This window comes from Macrobrachium nipponense, chromosome 9 (assembly GCF_015104395.2).
Source record: "Macrobrachium nipponense isolate FS-2020 chromosome 9, ASM1510439v2, whole genome shotgun sequence".
In the NCBI taxonomy this organism is placed as follows: domain Eukaryota; kingdom Metazoa; phylum Arthropoda; class Malacostraca; order Decapoda; family Palaemonidae; genus Macrobrachium; species Macrobrachium nipponense.
Genome location: NC_061110.1, coordinates 80534216 through 80551715, shown reverse-complemented (window position 1 = coordinate 80551715; position 17500 = coordinate 80534216). Strand labels below are relative to the sequence as shown.

The following is a 17500-nucleotide window of genomic DNA, read 5'->3' as shown; positions in this document are numbered from 1 at the left end:
TTTCTGTTCTAAAGCCAACGCTTGGAGGAGGGTAATTAAATCTATTACCATTATGTTGATCTCCAGTTAATCATCCCCACTTTAGTTTCGATGTTGACAATCAACAGAAGAGTATCTTTACAGCTTAAATACAATGGGTAAAGTGTTAAGTGTTTTTATCGCAAAATACAAGTGGTAAATGGTGGTTTTTATCGCAAAATGCAAGTGGTAAATGGTTACTAAGCCTCTTATGGCCGGGCCTACAGATTATGTTACTTTTTCTTTCTGAACTGGGTAAGATATTTTTACATACCGAAGTACTTATGGTTTGTGAAGAGTAAAAATTAATTTTAGAATGATTTTATTAAAAGAAAAATTTTAATGATATGATGCTTTTAGTTTATTAATCTTGGCATTAATAGCTAACATTAGTGGTATTAGTAGTAGGTATATTTGTGATTTTTAATCGCACACATATATGTAATATACATTACATATGACACATAAATGTATAGATATATATTATATATGTTATATATATTTATTATATATATGTATATATGTATGTATGTATGTATGTATGTATGTACTACGTATGTATGTATGTATATAACTACACAACAGTGGCAGGGGATTAGGAAACTAATATGACAGGACAGTGTGTCCACACTGAACAGCTAAGAGTGTTTTTTTGTCTGGTGGTGGCAGAGAAATGTCGGAAAAGGGAAGAGGAAGGCTCTTGTTATGTCAGGAAGACTTGTTGTTGTATGTGAAAGAGTACAGATGTGTTTTTGCAAGAGTAGTGAATAATGAAATGGAGTGACGCAGGAGAGATAGTTTTTGTGAGTCAGAATATCCCGCATATTTTTGGGAGGTAGTTAAAGGTGACTGATAACGACAAGGAGTTTATGGGTATTTTGGAATATCCTTAGTGAATGAAAATGAGAGTGTTGTGACAATTTGTTACTGAAGGGTCTAGATTATGCAGATAAATATGGTTTCCGGAGAAGGGTGTAGGAACTTGGAATATAGGAAATTGAAATGAATACGTTAGGCTATGTATCAGTATAAAATAGATGGATTCGTATATTGCAAGATTCAGAGTCAGAAATAGATTGATTTGGAGTAGAAGAATTTCAGTCTTGGAGGAATATTTCAGAACGAGTTTAATAATAAAGTGATTTGAATAAAGTTAAGGAAGAGTATTCGACTGGAAATTAGTGAATTTAAAAGAAAGGGAAGGGGGGGGGGGGGCACGATGAAAAATGATATCTAGTAAAAGATACAGAAATGAAAGGAGTAGACGAGGAAAGTGTCTTAGGAGCGGTAGGTATTGGTTGGGGTTATGGGAGTATAGGAAGAAAAAATGTGTTTGGAGGGCGAGATGAGAGCCTAAGTGTAGGAAAGAAGTTTTTTTTTTTCTCTCTCCAATGTCAAGACAAAAGGGAGAGTAATGATGAAGTTTGCAAGCATAAGAGTAAGTAATTCGTGAATATTTAACCGACAATTTGAACAAAAGTATGTGAAGAATAAGATTTTTTATGCAGAGAAGTAATTGGAAAAGGGAGAAGTTTATAAACAGATCTTAAATTGAAAGATACTAATGAACCAGTAGTAGACGAAGAGGGTGGAGTCCTTTGTCGATTGTGTATTTGAAGAGTTGTTTGAAGCACTTTAAGCAGAAATAAAAAGAAAAATAACATTTTAAATAAATATATTTTTGGTGTAGTTTGTAATTACTTCCAAATTTTTAAATACTATAATTAGTGATTATCATATAATGGCATAAGTTGTCATGTGATGAATTTTATTTTAAATCTAATACTGACATTTTCTTTGACAGGTGAGTTGTGATCCTGATTTTGCATCTCCGAGGTAGAACATAGTGAGTAAACTTCACTTCTATTTTATTCTATACCTATAAATGATTTTTAACGTTGTATTATGTGCCAATTTTTGGGGTTGTTTTCAAAATCCTAGTAAGTTGTTGAAAGTTACGTAACTAGATGAATGATTGTGGATGTAGGCACATAGAGGGTAGGAATAAGAGGAATGCATTGAGAGTTGGTGAAATGAGACTGGTGAATGAGATACAGAGAATATTTGAAGAGCAGTTGTAAGACAGAAAGACAGAAGAGAATTCGAATCCCATGTCGGTATTCAAGAAGAAGAATGAGGAAATTGAAGAGAAAGTGAGAGATAAATAAGGTGTTCTGGGTGCACGTTACAAAGAACTGTGGGAAGAAAGTAAGTTCTTTCAGACGAAATCAAAAGCAAAGAGAAAAGTTTAAATGAATGTTACAAATGAATTCATTTTGTCTGAGGAGACGGCAACCCCGTGTTGATAAAGTGAGTTTTCTGAAGCTTTGTTACGATGCTGAGGAAAAAAAAAAAAAAAGAGAGAGATTGATCTGAAATGTTTCAAAGTGGGTTAGGTTATTGTACATTTAAGAGTGCTATAGTAGATTAACATCAAGAGTGCATTTGATGTCTAGGCAAGTCCCTTACGACGCTCCTGATTGGCTGTTGATAAGCCAATCACAGGGCTGGAAACTCTCAGTCTTTCGACAGAGTTCACATAGGCAGGGTGTATGTTCCACCTCTCCTGAGGGATACTTTTGAAAGACGTATCTCTAAAGAGAGGTGGAACATACATCCTGCCTATGTGAACTCTCTCGAGAGACTGAGAGTTTCCAGTCCTGTCATTGGCTTATCAACAGCCAATCAGGAGCGTCGTAAGGGACTGGCCTGGACATCGGAAGCACGGTTGATGTGAATCTACTATAGTAGAAGTGATTGTTTACGATGGAAAGAGATCAGTCTAAATTGTGAAAATGGAAAGGCTATGGTGATTCATTTGGTTAAAGGTTACACAGGCTTATGAACAGTTATTTAACGTATCAAGTGAAAGTTGTCCGTGTGTACATTAAGAAAAAGGCAGCTAGCATAAGCCAAGTTTGGTACCTCTGGTAACAATGTATCGACTTCGATCAGGTAAGTAAGCGTTACATCTTCCCATAATTCCTTAGGTTACCTACAGGAATTATAGGTTCAGTTCATGAACTACGAATCAAGCTCAGTTTATAACTTTTAAAGAAAATGCTGTAAGGAATTAAATACAGTACATGATACTTTGACGTAAGTGTAAGCTATAGCTCAGTGATATCCTATCTCTCTCTCTCTCTCTCTCTCTCTCTCTCTCTCTCTCTTTGACTGATATATTTCTTTGAGTCATGTTAGACCAAACGAACCTTAAACGGTTTAAAAAAAGAAAGAAAAACAAGTGCTAAAAACCGAATTCTTTTATCTTACGGTGAAAGAGAGCTCGGTTTTTTCAGTGTATCAACAACTCAGGATAACTTTGAAAAATGTTCGTTGGTTTGATCTCCACGCAGAGGGCGAAAACGGCCTACCTGTGAGCTCAGGCGTGTTGGGGACACCTTGATTTCTTTTAAAGGGTGATGACACTGGAGCGGACATCGCTTTGCCTTTATATAATCCATTCCTTAAGAAAATATGTAAATTGAATGTAAAATAGATGGGGGATTTAAACACTTGTATCTCGATGGGTGGAAAAGGAAAAGATGGTGAATAAATAGAAAGAGTTAGTAGGTTCGTTTCTTTGGCATTGGAGGGAAGTTATTGATTTTATCATGAGTAGATGTAAGAGTAATTGCTCTGACTGGTGTAGGTGTTACGTGAGAGAGAGAGAGAGAGAGAGAGAGAGAGAGAGAGAGAGAGAGAGAGAGAGAGAGAGAGAGGTGGGTGGGTAAGCATGTCACTCAAATATACCATGTGCTTGTATTTCAGTATCATGTAGTGTAATAAATTCCCTTTCATTATATTTTTTATTAAAGTACGTCTAGACAAACATAGATCCAAAGAGAACTATGAGAGAGAGAGAGAGAGAGAGAGAGAGAGGAGAGAGAGAGAGAGAGAGAGCTGGATCATGTGAAAACTTTTGGAAAAGTTCTGCGCTTTTGCTTCACATAACACCATTCTTTATTTTACTATGATGAAATTTCCACACACTCTGTGACTGTTGTTGGTCCTTGAATGGCTATAGCAGTGAAAAGCTATTCTTACAGTTAACAGAGGTTTCAACTTCCACACAAGAAAAATCTGAATCCCGGAAATCGACCCCACGTTGTTTGGGTGGGGACGGAACTTTGTTGCTTGATAAATGAGGAAGTGCTCAGTTTGACTAAGAATGAACTTTGTTTGTTGGCTTATGAACTGTTATGATTTCAGCCAGGGTGAAGAAGCACATGGGACAGCCGTTTTATTCCAAAATATACGCTGAGAATCGGAAGCACTCGGTAGGACCTTTGTACATCTCTGCAGGGAAGCGATAGCTATAAAAAGACAAGTTTAGGAAGAGATTTGCCTTTAATTTGAGTCAGTGGGCTTATGCCATACGTATCATTGTTCATTATTAGATATTTATGTGTATTACAATATCAACCAAGAAATAGGTGATGTTATTCATGCATAAGCAAGAAATTGGTGTGTTGGGCTCATATAATCTAGACATGGGTTTTCTTGGGTATATATAATAAAAAATTAGGTGGTGTTGGGCATATGTAATTAAGGAATGGGTGGTGTTGGGCATATATAATCCAGAAGTGAGTGGTGTTGGGCATATGTAATCCAGAAATGGGTGGTGTTGGGCATATCTAATTAAGGAATGGGTAGTGTTGGGCATATATAATCAAGAAATGGGTGGTGTTGGGCATATCTAATTAAGGAATGGGTGGTGTTAGGCATATATAATCCAGAAAAGGGTGGCGTTGGACATAGTTAATCCAGAAATTGGTGGTGTTAGGCATATATAATCAAGAAATGGGTGGTGTTGGGCATATATAATCCAGGAGAGGGTGATGTTGGGCATAGTTAATCCAGAAATTGGTGATGTTGGGCATATATAATTAAGGAATGGGTGGTCTTGGTCATACATACTCTCACGCTGAAATTGATTTCGTCTTTAAATCATCATCATCATTATAGTCAATTAAAATTTAAATAATAAACCTAGAGCGTGGCATTTGTTTTAACGAACTCTGCCAGTTTTCTCACCACCTTTAGACAAGTCATTCATGGACTGTCAAGCTGATTAACCTACGAAGAAATGGGTGATTGTTCTCTTAGGATACCATTTTTAAAGGGCCACTGCTTGATCCACCTTTGACACATTTAGGCCACTTTGAGAAATGTTCTTTTACTACACTTATGAATCAGAAAGCAAATCCCTAAGTTTGTAAATAGAATAGAATGTAGAATTTAGGACAAAAAAAAGAAAAAAGAAAAAAAAAAGCGCTGGAACCTATGAGGACATTCTGCGCCGTAAGGGAAATTGAAAGTAAAGGAAGTTGTAATAGGAGGAAAACTTCGCAGTTGCACCGTAAATCAATTGTGAGGAGAGGATGAAAAGCAAGATGGAAGAAAGAGGGTTATGAATGGGGATACAGTAAAAAGGAATGAAAAGGATGCAGCTAGTGGCCGAAGGGACGCTGCAGAGAGCCTCAGGTAAGGCCTACAGTGCACAGCATTAGGTTCACTGACGGAATTACACCCTTACGCGGCTAAGCTTTTAAAGATTTCACGGTGGTGATGGAAAATATAAGATTTGTACGAATTGCCTTTAGATATAGCAAAGGAAAGGTAGTGAGAAAATGCTAACACATGACGTATAAAAGACTTTAGTATTTAAAATGAAATAATCAAGTTTTTTTTTAGAAAAGGAACATTCTAATTTAAATGGTACGAATCCATTAGTTTTTTTTTTTTTTTATTTTACTTAGTGCTTTCACATTTTGAATTTTATGTAAAATTACATACAAGAAAAGACATCTTTTATGAGCAACCTCCAGTACGCGTGCACAGTAACGCACAAAAACAATATGAAAAATGAAGCTCTGAAGGTTAAACCCGGATGTACACGGCGATTAGAAGACCGGACTTGAGTATTCCCAAAGGGAAAGGGCTTCTGTTGATAAGGATAGGATTTAAAGGATGAGGAAGAAGTGGCAACAACGCACAGACCCAAGAAAACGGCCAGTCTCTTCCCTCACATAAAGAGGGCCACACACTTGCATCTTTACCATGTTTTATATATATATATATATATATATATATATATATATATATATATATATATATATTATATATATTATATATTATATATGTTAAGGTTTGATGGTCATCTGTCTGTTGGCTGAAAGATAATGGATGGATTTGTAGGGTTTTATTCATAAGGGTATGTTGCGCTTCACGCAACATTTGAATACACTTTGGCGTTGATCTTTGCTTACTTCTGAATTTAGGATCTTTTTAATTGTTTTGTTTTATTGAGGTAAGTCTATGTGTAATAAAGAAAAAATACAAAATTCGTGTAACTTGAAATATCTGGGTAAATATGATAACGACTTCAATTTCACAAAATAAAACGCAAATAACGCGAAGCGTTGGGGGTTAACTATAACCTTGCCGTTGGTGATGATAGTCTGTTTGGCCTTTTAGTCTACGGAAGTACAGTTTTCATTGAATATTTCGTGATACTGTTGATGTAACTTAAGTATAGTACTATTGTGATACTTGTCATTGACCTGAAGAAAGCAAGTACAAAAGGAAATTAAACCTTCCTTGAAGCGTACATACTGGAAACTTTCCTTGAAGCATACATACTGGAAACCTTCCTCGAAGCGTACATACTGGTAACCTTCCTTGAAGCGTACATACTGGAAACCTTCCTTGAAGCGTACATACTGGAAACCTTCCTTGAAGCGTACATACTGGAAACCTTCCTTGAAGCGTACATACTGGAAACCTTCCTTGAAACGTACATACTGGAAACCTTCCTTGAAACGTACATACTGGAAACCTTCCTTGAAGCGTACGTACTGGAAACCTTCCTTGAAGCATACATACTGGAAACCTTCCTTGAATCGTACACACTGGAAACCATCCTTGAAGCGTACACACTGGAAACCTTCCTTGAAGCGTACATACTGGAAACCTTCCTTGAAGCGTAAATACTGGAAACCTTCCTTTAAACGTTAAACTGGAAACCTTTCTTTAAGCGTAAATACTGGAAAGCTGTGGAATGGTCTTCCTGACAGTGTTATTGATGTCGATGCTCGGAAGTTTAAGAGAGGCAATAATACTGCTTTAGAGTGCCTTGCGCCACCGCCTCAGTTTTCTGACTTGTGTTGCTGTTTTCTTGTGTAAGTATTTACTTGCATGGAACTGAACCCCCTTTTTTCACTTTCTTTTATTCTTATATGGGAGTTTTATTAGGTAATTTTGCTTTGTAAGCTGGGAGCATTCAGGAAGGCTTGTCCATTGTAATAATAATTAATTAAGTGTTTATTTTATTATTATTATTTATTATTATTTTCTTTTTTTTTTTTTTTTTTTTTTGCTCTTAGCCCAGTCTTCCAATTCGACTGGGTGGTATTTATAGTGTGGGGTTACCGGGGTTGCATTCCTGCCTCCTTAGGAGTCCATCACTTTTCTTACTATGTTTGTGCCGTCTCTAGGATCACACTCTTCGCATGAGTCCTGGAGCTACTTCAGCCTCTAGTTTTTTCTAGATTCATTTTCAGGGATCTTGGGGTCGTGCCTAGTGCTCCTATGATTATGGGTACGATTTCCACTGGCATATCCCATATCCTTCTTATTTCTATTTTCAGATCTTGATACTTATCCTTTTTTTATCCCCTCTCTTTCTCTTCAAACCTCTGGTGTCCCATGGTATTGCGACATCAATGAGTGATACTTTCTTCTTGACTTTGTCAATCAACGTCACGTCTGGTCTGTTTTTGCACGTATCACCCTATCCGTTCTGATACCATAGTCCCAGAGGATCTTTGCCTGATCGTTTTCTATCACTCCTTCAGGTTGGTGCTCGTACCACTTATTACTGCAAGTAGCTGATGTTTCTTGCACAGGCTCCAGTGGAGGGCTTTTGCCACAGAATCATGCCTCTTTTTGTACTGGTTCTGTGCAAGTGCCGGGCATTCACTTGCTATGTTGGTTTATGGTTTCATTTTTCGTATTGCACTTCCTACATATGGAGAGATGTTATTTCCGTCTATCGTTCTTTGAACATATCTGGTTCTTAGGGCCTGATCTTGTGCCGCTGTTATCATTCCTTCAGTTTCCTTCTTTAGCTCTCCCCTCTGTAGCCATTGCCAATTGTCATCGCTGGCTAGTTCTTTAGTCTGTCTCATGTATTGTCCGTGCATTGGTTTGTTGTGCCAGTCCTCTGTTCTGTCTGTCTTTCTCCTGTCTCTGTATATTTTCTGGGTCTTCGTCTACTTTTATTAGTCCCCTTCTTCCCATGCAACTCTTTAGCCACTCGTCTTCAGATATTGCCCCAGTGCTCTGTTTTCGATGTTGACGCAGTCCTCTATACTTAGTAGTCCTCTCCCTTCCTTCCTTTCGTGTTATGTATAGTCTGTCCGTATTTGCTCTTGGGTGTAGTGCTTTGTGTATTGTCATATGTTTCCTGGTTTTCTGATCTATGCTGCGGAGTTCTGCCTTCGTCCATTCCACTATTCCTGCGGTGTATCTGATTACTGGCACTGCCCATGTGTTTATGGCTTTTATCATATTTCCGGCGTTGAGTTTTGACTTGAGTATCGCCTTGAGGCTCTGCATATATTCTTTCCTGATCGTGTCCTTCATCTCTTGGTGTTTTATATCCCCTCCTTCCATTATTCCCAGGTATTTGTATCCTGTCTCATCTATGTGTTTGATGTTTTTGCTTGCCTCCCATTCTGGTAGCTTTATTCCTTCAGTTCTCGTTACTTTGCCTTTTTGTATGTTGACTAAGGCGCATTTTTCTATTCCAAACTCCATCCTGATGTCCCCAGATACAATCCTTACAGTCTGGATTAGGGTATCTATTTCCTTGATGCTCTTACCATACAGCTTGATGTCGTCCATGAACATCAGATGGTTGATTCTGTTGCCTCTTTTCTTGAGTTGGTACCCGGCATCCATCTTCTGTAGTACTTTTGTCATGGGAATCATGGCTACTACGAAGAGTAGTGGGGACAGTGAGTCGCCCTGGAAGATCCCTCTCCTGATATTAACCTCTGCTAGTCTTATTCCAGAGCTTGTAAGTATTGTATTCCAGTGCGCATTGTATTTTTGAGGAAGCTGATGGTGTTTTCCTCTGCCCCATATATTTTCAGGCATTCTATTAGCCATGTGTGTGGTATCATGTCGAAGGCTTTCTTATAGTCTATCCATGCCATGCTTAGGTTGGTTTTCCTGTTTCTCCTAAACTGGTTCTTCACTACCATTTTGTCTATCAGGAGCTGGTCTTTTGTGCCCCTACACTTCCTTCTGCAGCCTTTCTGTTGGTGGGGGATGGTGTTTGTCTCCTCTAGGTAGTTGTATATCCTTTCACTGATGATACCTGTTAGTAACTTCCACATTATTGGTAGGCAGGTGATAGGCCTGTAGTTACTGGCTATATTTCCCTTACTCTTGTCTTTTTGTACTAAGGATGTTCTTCCTGTGGTCATCCATTTGGGTGCTTGGTGATTTGAGATACAATGCTGGAGTTGTTCTGCTATTCGTGGGTGTAGTGCCTTGAAATTTTTGAGCCAGTATCCATGGACTTCATCGGGACCTGGGGCTTTCCAGTTTGGCATTTTCTTTAGTTGGTGTCTGACTGTGTCTGTCGTGATCTCTGTGAATCTTTGTTTTATTCTCCCTGTTTCTTCTTCCTTGACTTCCTGGAGCCATGTTGCATGTTTGTTGTGTGATACCGGATTGCTCCATATGTTTTCCCAGAGTCTCTTACTTGGTTCGGCTTCAGGAATTTCTGGGTGGTTGTCTTCCCCTCTTAGTTGGCTGTATAGTCTTTTTCTGGTTGGTTTCCGAATAGTTTTTGTTCTGTTGGTATCCTTATTCCTGTTCATGTACCGTTGGATCTTATGTGCTTTGGCCTTTAGCTTCTGTTTTACATCTTCTATTGTTGTTTGTTTAGTCCCCTCTCTTGTACTTTGTATTTCTCGTTGACGTTCCTCCCTTGTTTTTCTTGCTTCTTAGCCTTTTTCTGCCATCTCTTTCAGTTTACTCAAGTCCGATCTCATCACCATGATTTGCTTTTCAAGGCGTCTTTTCCAAGGAGGTTGCTGTTTTGGTTTCTGTTGGGTTGGTTGTGCTGGTGGTGTTGGTGTTCGAATCCCCATCAGTTCTGCTACTAATCTTGCTCCTGCATATGTCAAGTTATTTGTTTCTGTGATACTGGTTGTGTGTATCATGCCCATTATTTCATTGACCTCACTTGTTTTCTTCCTTAATTTCTTGGTGTTGTAGGCTTTCATCGAAGGGATCTTTGTTCTCTCTGTATCTGGCTCCATCCATTGGTCTAATCTTTTCTAGCCCTTATGGTTCCGTCCTCTCTGTTACTTCGTCGGTGTTTCTTCGTGTGTCGTTGTTTGATACCTCATCCTCCCTGTCGTCTTCTGTGGCATCGTCTCTCAGTTCGTCTTCGTGTATTTCGTTGTCGTGTGACATTTCCCTTTCCAGTTCTTCTCTTTCTGTTGGGGAGAGCCAGTTCTTTTTCTTTATGTTCCTTACTTGGTCTGCCAGCCTCTGCTCTGTTTGGGGGGTGTTATTCCTCTCATTCCAGATGTTGACCAATCTTCTTCTATATCCTCTCTCCGTAGGGTTGCTTCTGATGTAGCATCTCCATATTTCCTTATTTTTCTTTCTCTTGTCCACCCCCTTTCTTCCTTTTTGCCTCTGTAGCTCCAATCTCAGGCTGTTGATTACTGTCGTTGTGGTGATCAGTTGCTGGATGACGACCTCCAAGTACCTGACCGTCTTCCCCTTCAATTGGGTTGAATACCTGGTTGCCCGGACGAAGCTCCTCTGTTGCCAGAGGTTCCATTTACGTCGTTGTCGTTTATTCCTTCATTTCTTTCCATCATTGCTGAGTTTTGCTATTTAACCCATAGCTGGACCCTACCCCATCAGGGATAGGTACTCATTTACAGCTGAGTAGACTGAGGAAATTATGGTAAAGATCCTTTCCCAGGAATCAACGCCCGAGGAGAGCGGTCACCCACACCCATCCAACGACTGACCAGCCCCAATGTTGCTTAACTTGACTTAAGTCTATTGACGACCTAACCCACTCCTCCACGGCGCCACACATTTATTATTATTATTATTATTATTATTATTATTATTATTATTATTATTATTATTATTATTATTTATTATTTTATTATTATTATTACAATAATAATGGCCTTTGTTTATTTGTGATATCTGTATTCTCGTTTATTCACGTATGGGGATTGTATTTTGTGGAAGTTTGTTTTGCAAAACAAGACCCTTCAAGTAGGCTTTTTCAGTGATAATAATAATAATAATAATAATAATAATAATAATAATAATAATATAATAATAATAATATAATAATAGTATTATTATTATTATTATTATTATTATTATTATTATTATTATTATTATTATTATTATCTCTGTATATTCATTATCTTTTGTAACCTCATTTATTTGCGTAAGGGAATTTGTTTTATCTCGTGGATGTTAGTGTGAAAGTCCAAATCCTGATGGCAGGCTCTTCAGTTAAAAATAATAATAATAATAATAATAATAATAATAATAATAATAATAATAATAATAATAATAACTAATAATAAAAATAAAAATCTTCTATTTTAATTATTGTGTCTTTTTCAATGTTACTAAGACTAGCGAGTAATATTTGGTTGTAACCAGAAGAAACGTCGGCCTTCAATCAATTTAGTTTTAACTATATACTGAATATTATAATGAATCTACGAACGCTCTACGCCATATTTCACTTACTCGTAAATATAAGCAAAAGTATAAATACTGACTTACCTAGATAATATCCAACATCGGCGTGTTACGCACTATACTCTGTTTTTTTTCCATCTGCCCACCCGCCTGTGGTATTTGCGTATGGTAACACTGCGTCCCGGGCTTTAGATAGTTACATTCAGCTTACAATCAACAATAATAATAATATCCTATTTCGAATATTAACGGTGTAATTCGCATACAGTAAATTATTAAAACACTTTTCAGTTGCAAATGTACACCTAGATATCCTTTTATTTCCCTAAAACTTACACATGGCGTAACTATCTAAAGCCCGGGACACAGTGTTACCATACGCAAACACCACAGACGGTTGGACAGGTGGAAAAAAAAACAAAGTATAGTCTAAGTAACATTGAAAGAGCCGCAATAAGGAAAATAGAAAAGAATTTTTATAAAATCAGCGCAGCTGAAGCAGCAATCTCTTAATAGAACCTGCCTTAAATAGGGTCTCCTGCCAAAGTTCAGTGATAATTATAATAATAATAATTCATATACGTCTGATAATTGCATGAGTCACTAAAATGGTGAACAAATCCACAATGGTGTAAAGGTAAGTATATATTTCTAATCTATATTTTTTTACCACACCATTGTGTTTAAAATTTTAAATTTTTTCACCAGTAATAAAATAATAATAATAATAATAATAATAAGTATAATAAAAAAAAAATAATAATAATAATAATAATAATAATAATAATAATATGAAAACACCATTTCTGGTACATGTGTTAGTCATGAAGCGAAGAAAATCTCATTACACGTTGGTTGAGTCTGGATTTCCAGCCGGTTGGGTAAATCTTGGAAGATAATTAAAGAAAATCTGGAATGCGTAGGTTTAGCCGTACTTCATATAAATATATATATATATATATATATATATATATATATATATATATATATGTATGTATGTATGTATGTATATATGTATATATATATTTTTTTTCACTGAACAAGTGTTACTATTAATAGTATTACTCACAATAGTCCTTTTTACCATCTCATATTTCTATTTTTTTTATCCTGTTTATAGTTCATATTGTTATTGTTTTTTATTGTTAATTTCCAATTGTCCTATAGCGTCTAAGACAGTGAGAATGATTCGTAGTGGTTGGACAGTAATATAAAGATCGAGAAAATGAAGATGAAATACAAAGCTCTTTAGGTGAAACTGGGAGAAAATCCTACAGTTGCACTAAGAACTTGTAGTTAGAGAGGTTAGACAGCAAGATTGAACAAAATAAGTCGGAATGGTGGTAAAGTAAAAGGCTAAAAAGGGAGTGCAGCTAGGAGCAAAAGGGACGCTGCAAACACCCATTAGTAACGCTTACAGTGCACCAAGTCGGTTGCACTGACGCACTGACCACACTACTCCCATAGGTTCGTTGGAATATTGCAGTTACCGATATTTCTTCTTACCAACACGACACCGGTTATTAGAGGGTTCAGTCTCTGTCTTCCTTATTTATTCTGTTGTTATCGTTTTATTATATTTTGAAATACTTGAGATTGTTTTTCCTATTTTATGAACTCATGCTGACGTCATTGGGATGCTGGAATGATTAGCTTGTTATGTTCATGATATCATCTCGTGATATTATGGGAAAAAAAGTCTCATAGTCAGTTAAATAGTATTATATGCATCCATTTCAGCATATATATAATGTAGTATTTAAGCTTTTCGGTGTCTAAAGGTTTTGTCTTTAAGCAGGAAGTTCTGCATATGAGAATAGTTTACAGTGTTCACACACACACACACACACACACACTGCTGTTTCCAAAGTGCGAAAAAATCGAGAAGTTAAAAGGGCATTACTGTTAGTAACATTACATATGTATCAGGTAAAGAGTGACCAGTGGATTCTGAATATAAGTATATATATTTATTTATAGTAATGATATATGTATATATATATGTGTGTGTGTATGTGTATGTATGTATGTATGTATATATGTGTGTATATATATTTTCTGCGTTGACGCACAAGCACTCGTGAAAATAATTTCCAGTCACCAGTCGCTCTTAATGTTGGACCGGTGTTCATCCTAAATCTGTTCCCGCCATTTCTGCCGCCATTCCCCCTCTTCTCTTCCTGAGATACTCCTTCCCCCTCACCCCACCTCCCACCCCCCTCCCCCCTCCCCCCCCCCCCCCCCCCTCTCTCCCTCTCCCGCCCCCTCCCTCTCCCCCTCCCCCAACCTCGCACTCCGAATTCGCAGCATCTCCTCCCTCAGCCACTCCAACTATCACCAACATCTCCTCCTCTTCAAAGTTCATGCCATCCTCCTCTTCAAAGTTCATGACGATCTCAAGTTCTATCAAAGGCAGAGTCGGATCTTGTAGTTTTCGTTTTCCATTACTTATCAGTTATTGTGAGATATTTCTGTGTATGTATGTATGTATTTATATATGCACGCATTTAGGTTTATTCTAGGAAAACGGTTTTTATTAAAGTTTCATATGTAAATGTTTTCTGTTTCTGTGTACTGTATACATACATCAGTATCGTGCTTATTTAGTGAAACTGTGCAAGATGAAAAGTCAAAAGACTTGATCATTCGCAACATAGATTAGTGGCTACCCTTTTTAGCTGCTGTAAATTTTTGCTCCTTTTTTCTTTTTCTTTTAATTAATATCTCAATTTAGGGTACCTTAAACTAACCCCATGTGACTATTTTCGATTTGGAGAAAATGGCATATGTTACATAGATACATGTCATATTCCTTTACCAGTTTAATAACTAAAATGTAAATACAGTTTGAATATGAGGTTTTCAACATAAAGTTGTTCGCCAGACATAGCTGAAGATAAAACATCACAAGAGTCACTGCCATATTATATTGATTTTTAAAGACCCAAATTGTCGATGAACTCGGAGTTCTTCTATAGCATTAAATTTTCCATAAATCTTCATAGAAAGGTCAACGCATTAAACACACTCCTTCGTTTATTGTTAATCTTGCAAGAGAGACGATTGTCCTAAGAGTGTCGTGACTGTGTTTTGAACAGTACTTTAAGGTGGATGTTTATATTTCATTGATGGGTGGATCGATTTCAAATTTGGAAAGGTTTTAGATGCCCAAAGGTGAATATAAGAAAACGTAAAAATCATTACGACCGAAATACTGAAAGAAATGTCCTAAGTATGTCGTAACATAATCATTTCATTTTACTATTTCAGTTTTGTTACTATACACTTAGAATAATGTTTATTTTTACTTTACCAATCATAAAATATTTAAATCTAGACCATTTGCAAATAAAAGTAAATTCCCTCAGTAATAGGCAGGATATCATATTATAAAACGGTCAGGAAATATTCTTGTGAGCCTCTTATTTTCTGTGCACTCACCCTTCCTAGCAATTGAAGAATTTGCTTTTCCATACTTGTTCCACGCCATCTATCAAACAATTTCCTACTCTCTCTCTCTCTCTCTCTCTCTCTCTCTCTCTCTCTCTCTCTCTCTCTCTCTCTCTCTCTCCAATTTCAAATTATGCACTCGATTCATTACCGATCTTACGGCATTGTTTCTACATGGCCAAACCATCTCAAAACGCAAACCAGTTCTTCCACCTTTCTTTTTACCACTTCTTTTTTGTTTGTATGGTGTTTTTACGTTGCATGGAGCCAGTGGTTATTCAGCAACGGGACCAACGTGACTTCCGAACCACGTCGAGAGTGAACTTCTGTCACCAGAAATACACATCTCTGACCCATCAGTGGTTTTACCACTTCTGTCTATCTCCAAGCTTCTCGCACTTTTAGCAATTCATCTAAACAGTTGGATGGGTGATTACGAAGTAATACCAGACGTCGGCAGTTTATAACCTCCTTGAACACCTTAGAGCGTTTCATTTGGCTAACAACCTCATCTCAAGATCATTTGTGAAAACCATAAGGATAGCCACATCAAGAATCACCCTTTCCTAAGGGAAATGGTGTGCTATTAAAAAGGAAGGTTGTGATTGTGTTTTTATATTCGTGTGTACATAGAGAAAAAGCCTGTACAACATATTGTATAAGCTGGCATACAGCAAACCTTGTAACATTTCACCGGTTAGCAGAAAGTAGATTATTAGGCACATTCTGACTACAGTCTACAGTTTTCTCCACAGTTTGTTTGTCGGCCAGTCTGTCCGTCCTTCAGTGTGTTTGGCATACCTACCTTTTCATCACTATACCTCGTGCATAGTTGAAAGGATTAAAATCATACTTAGTACACAAGTAAACCTTCAGCTGTATAGTTGCATGAAGGGAAATCGTCTATCATTTCCGTCTGTTGCCTGGTGGTGTGCGCTTTCCTGTGTGTGTTTTTTATATGTATAAAAAATGTAAAATTTGGATCCAAATTCTGTAAATAGTGTGTTTAACTTTAATCTCGTTCATAATTTTTTAATCATAACTTAGACGTTATACGTGGCAAACATACTCCACCATGACGTCAATGGCAGTAACCTTGTGAATGAGATGATCACCTTCGTACTAAAAATAGCGTGCTTAGGGCCACTCGCGTTCACAAACACATCCTCCCTGAAGGAAATGTTCGGGGTCTCCACCTTTCCAAGATTCTCAATAGTATCTTTTTCACCATTTTCTTTGTTGGACTGCTCTTCGAGTTGGTCAAGGTCGGTAGAAGAATGGTAATACCCCACGAAGCCTTTCATTGTATTTTGATAGTAATAATAATAATAGAATATGAAGATATTTTAACGATATATTAGTTTCTAGCTGAAGTTTACAGCTTGCTTTAACTCGTATTGATTTCTTTCTGTCATGTCATTGTGAAGTGCCCTCTCCTAAAGTAACTTTGCATGTTAAGGTCTGTATTTGTTATTATGGCGGTAATAACATTAATCATAACAGTGATGAACATGGAGGTTTCGTATAACACGAAGACGTTTATCAACTCTGAGGGAATGCTAATATTTATTATATAAGTCTATTCTTAAGTTTTAAATCATGTTCATAGAAATGGAGCCACTTACCTGGAAGTGATAATAGTTATATAACGCAATGAATATTCGAAACCTACATTTTCAACCTATTCTGTGTTTGCGTGTATGGAGAGAACTATCGGTCCTTCCACAAAACGTCTTCGCTTTATGCTGTGCTCCACTTCTATTATTTTCAATTCTGCTTTCGTACCACTTTGAGTTTTTTAGTACTAATATTTGAAAGGATGACACCAACAACATCAAGATAAAATTACATAAAAGTTTCCTAAGATAATCCTTGTTTCTTTTTTTTATGTTTTAAGTGAAGAATCTCTCTCTCTCTCTCTCTCTCTCTCTCTCTCTCTCTCTCTTCTCCTCTCTCTCTCTCTCTCTCTCTCTCTCAGAAGACACTCTATCAGCGCCATCCGAAGACATCAAAGAACCATAACCCTCTTATATGGTGTAGAACCTATAGTCGACAGTATTTCGACTCTGTCTGATCGATAACGTAAATTAACGAGTTCTCTTTGTGGGAGCCAGCCTCTCTCTCTCTCTCTCTCTCTCTCTCTCTCTCTCTCTCTCTCTCTCGTGAGTATCTTGACACGTGTAAAAAGATGAGTAGATACCGAAGAATTTTATCTTATATTTTATATAAGATTTCGATACTTTTTTTTTTTTAAGATCTT

At 37.1% G+C, this 17500-nt stretch overlaps 1 protein-coding gene across 15 annotated transcripts in view; it reads left to right on the top strand.

Annotated features, from left to right (window-relative positions):
* LOC135218482 (uncharacterized) overlaps positions 1 to 17500 on the top strand; it is a 1465909-nt gene that overhangs the window by 810905 nt on the left and 637504 nt on the right. Inside the window, exon 1 of one of the 15 annotated variants that reach the window (XM_064254819.1) lies at positions 1829 to 1864. The exons of the other annotated variants lie outside the window; for them this stretch is intronic. The gene's annotated coding sequence lies outside the window, so the exon portion shown is untranslated. Of the gene's footprint in view, positions 1 to 1828; positions 1865 to 17500 lie in introns of those variants that run through there. 15 annotated transcript variants of the gene reach the window in all.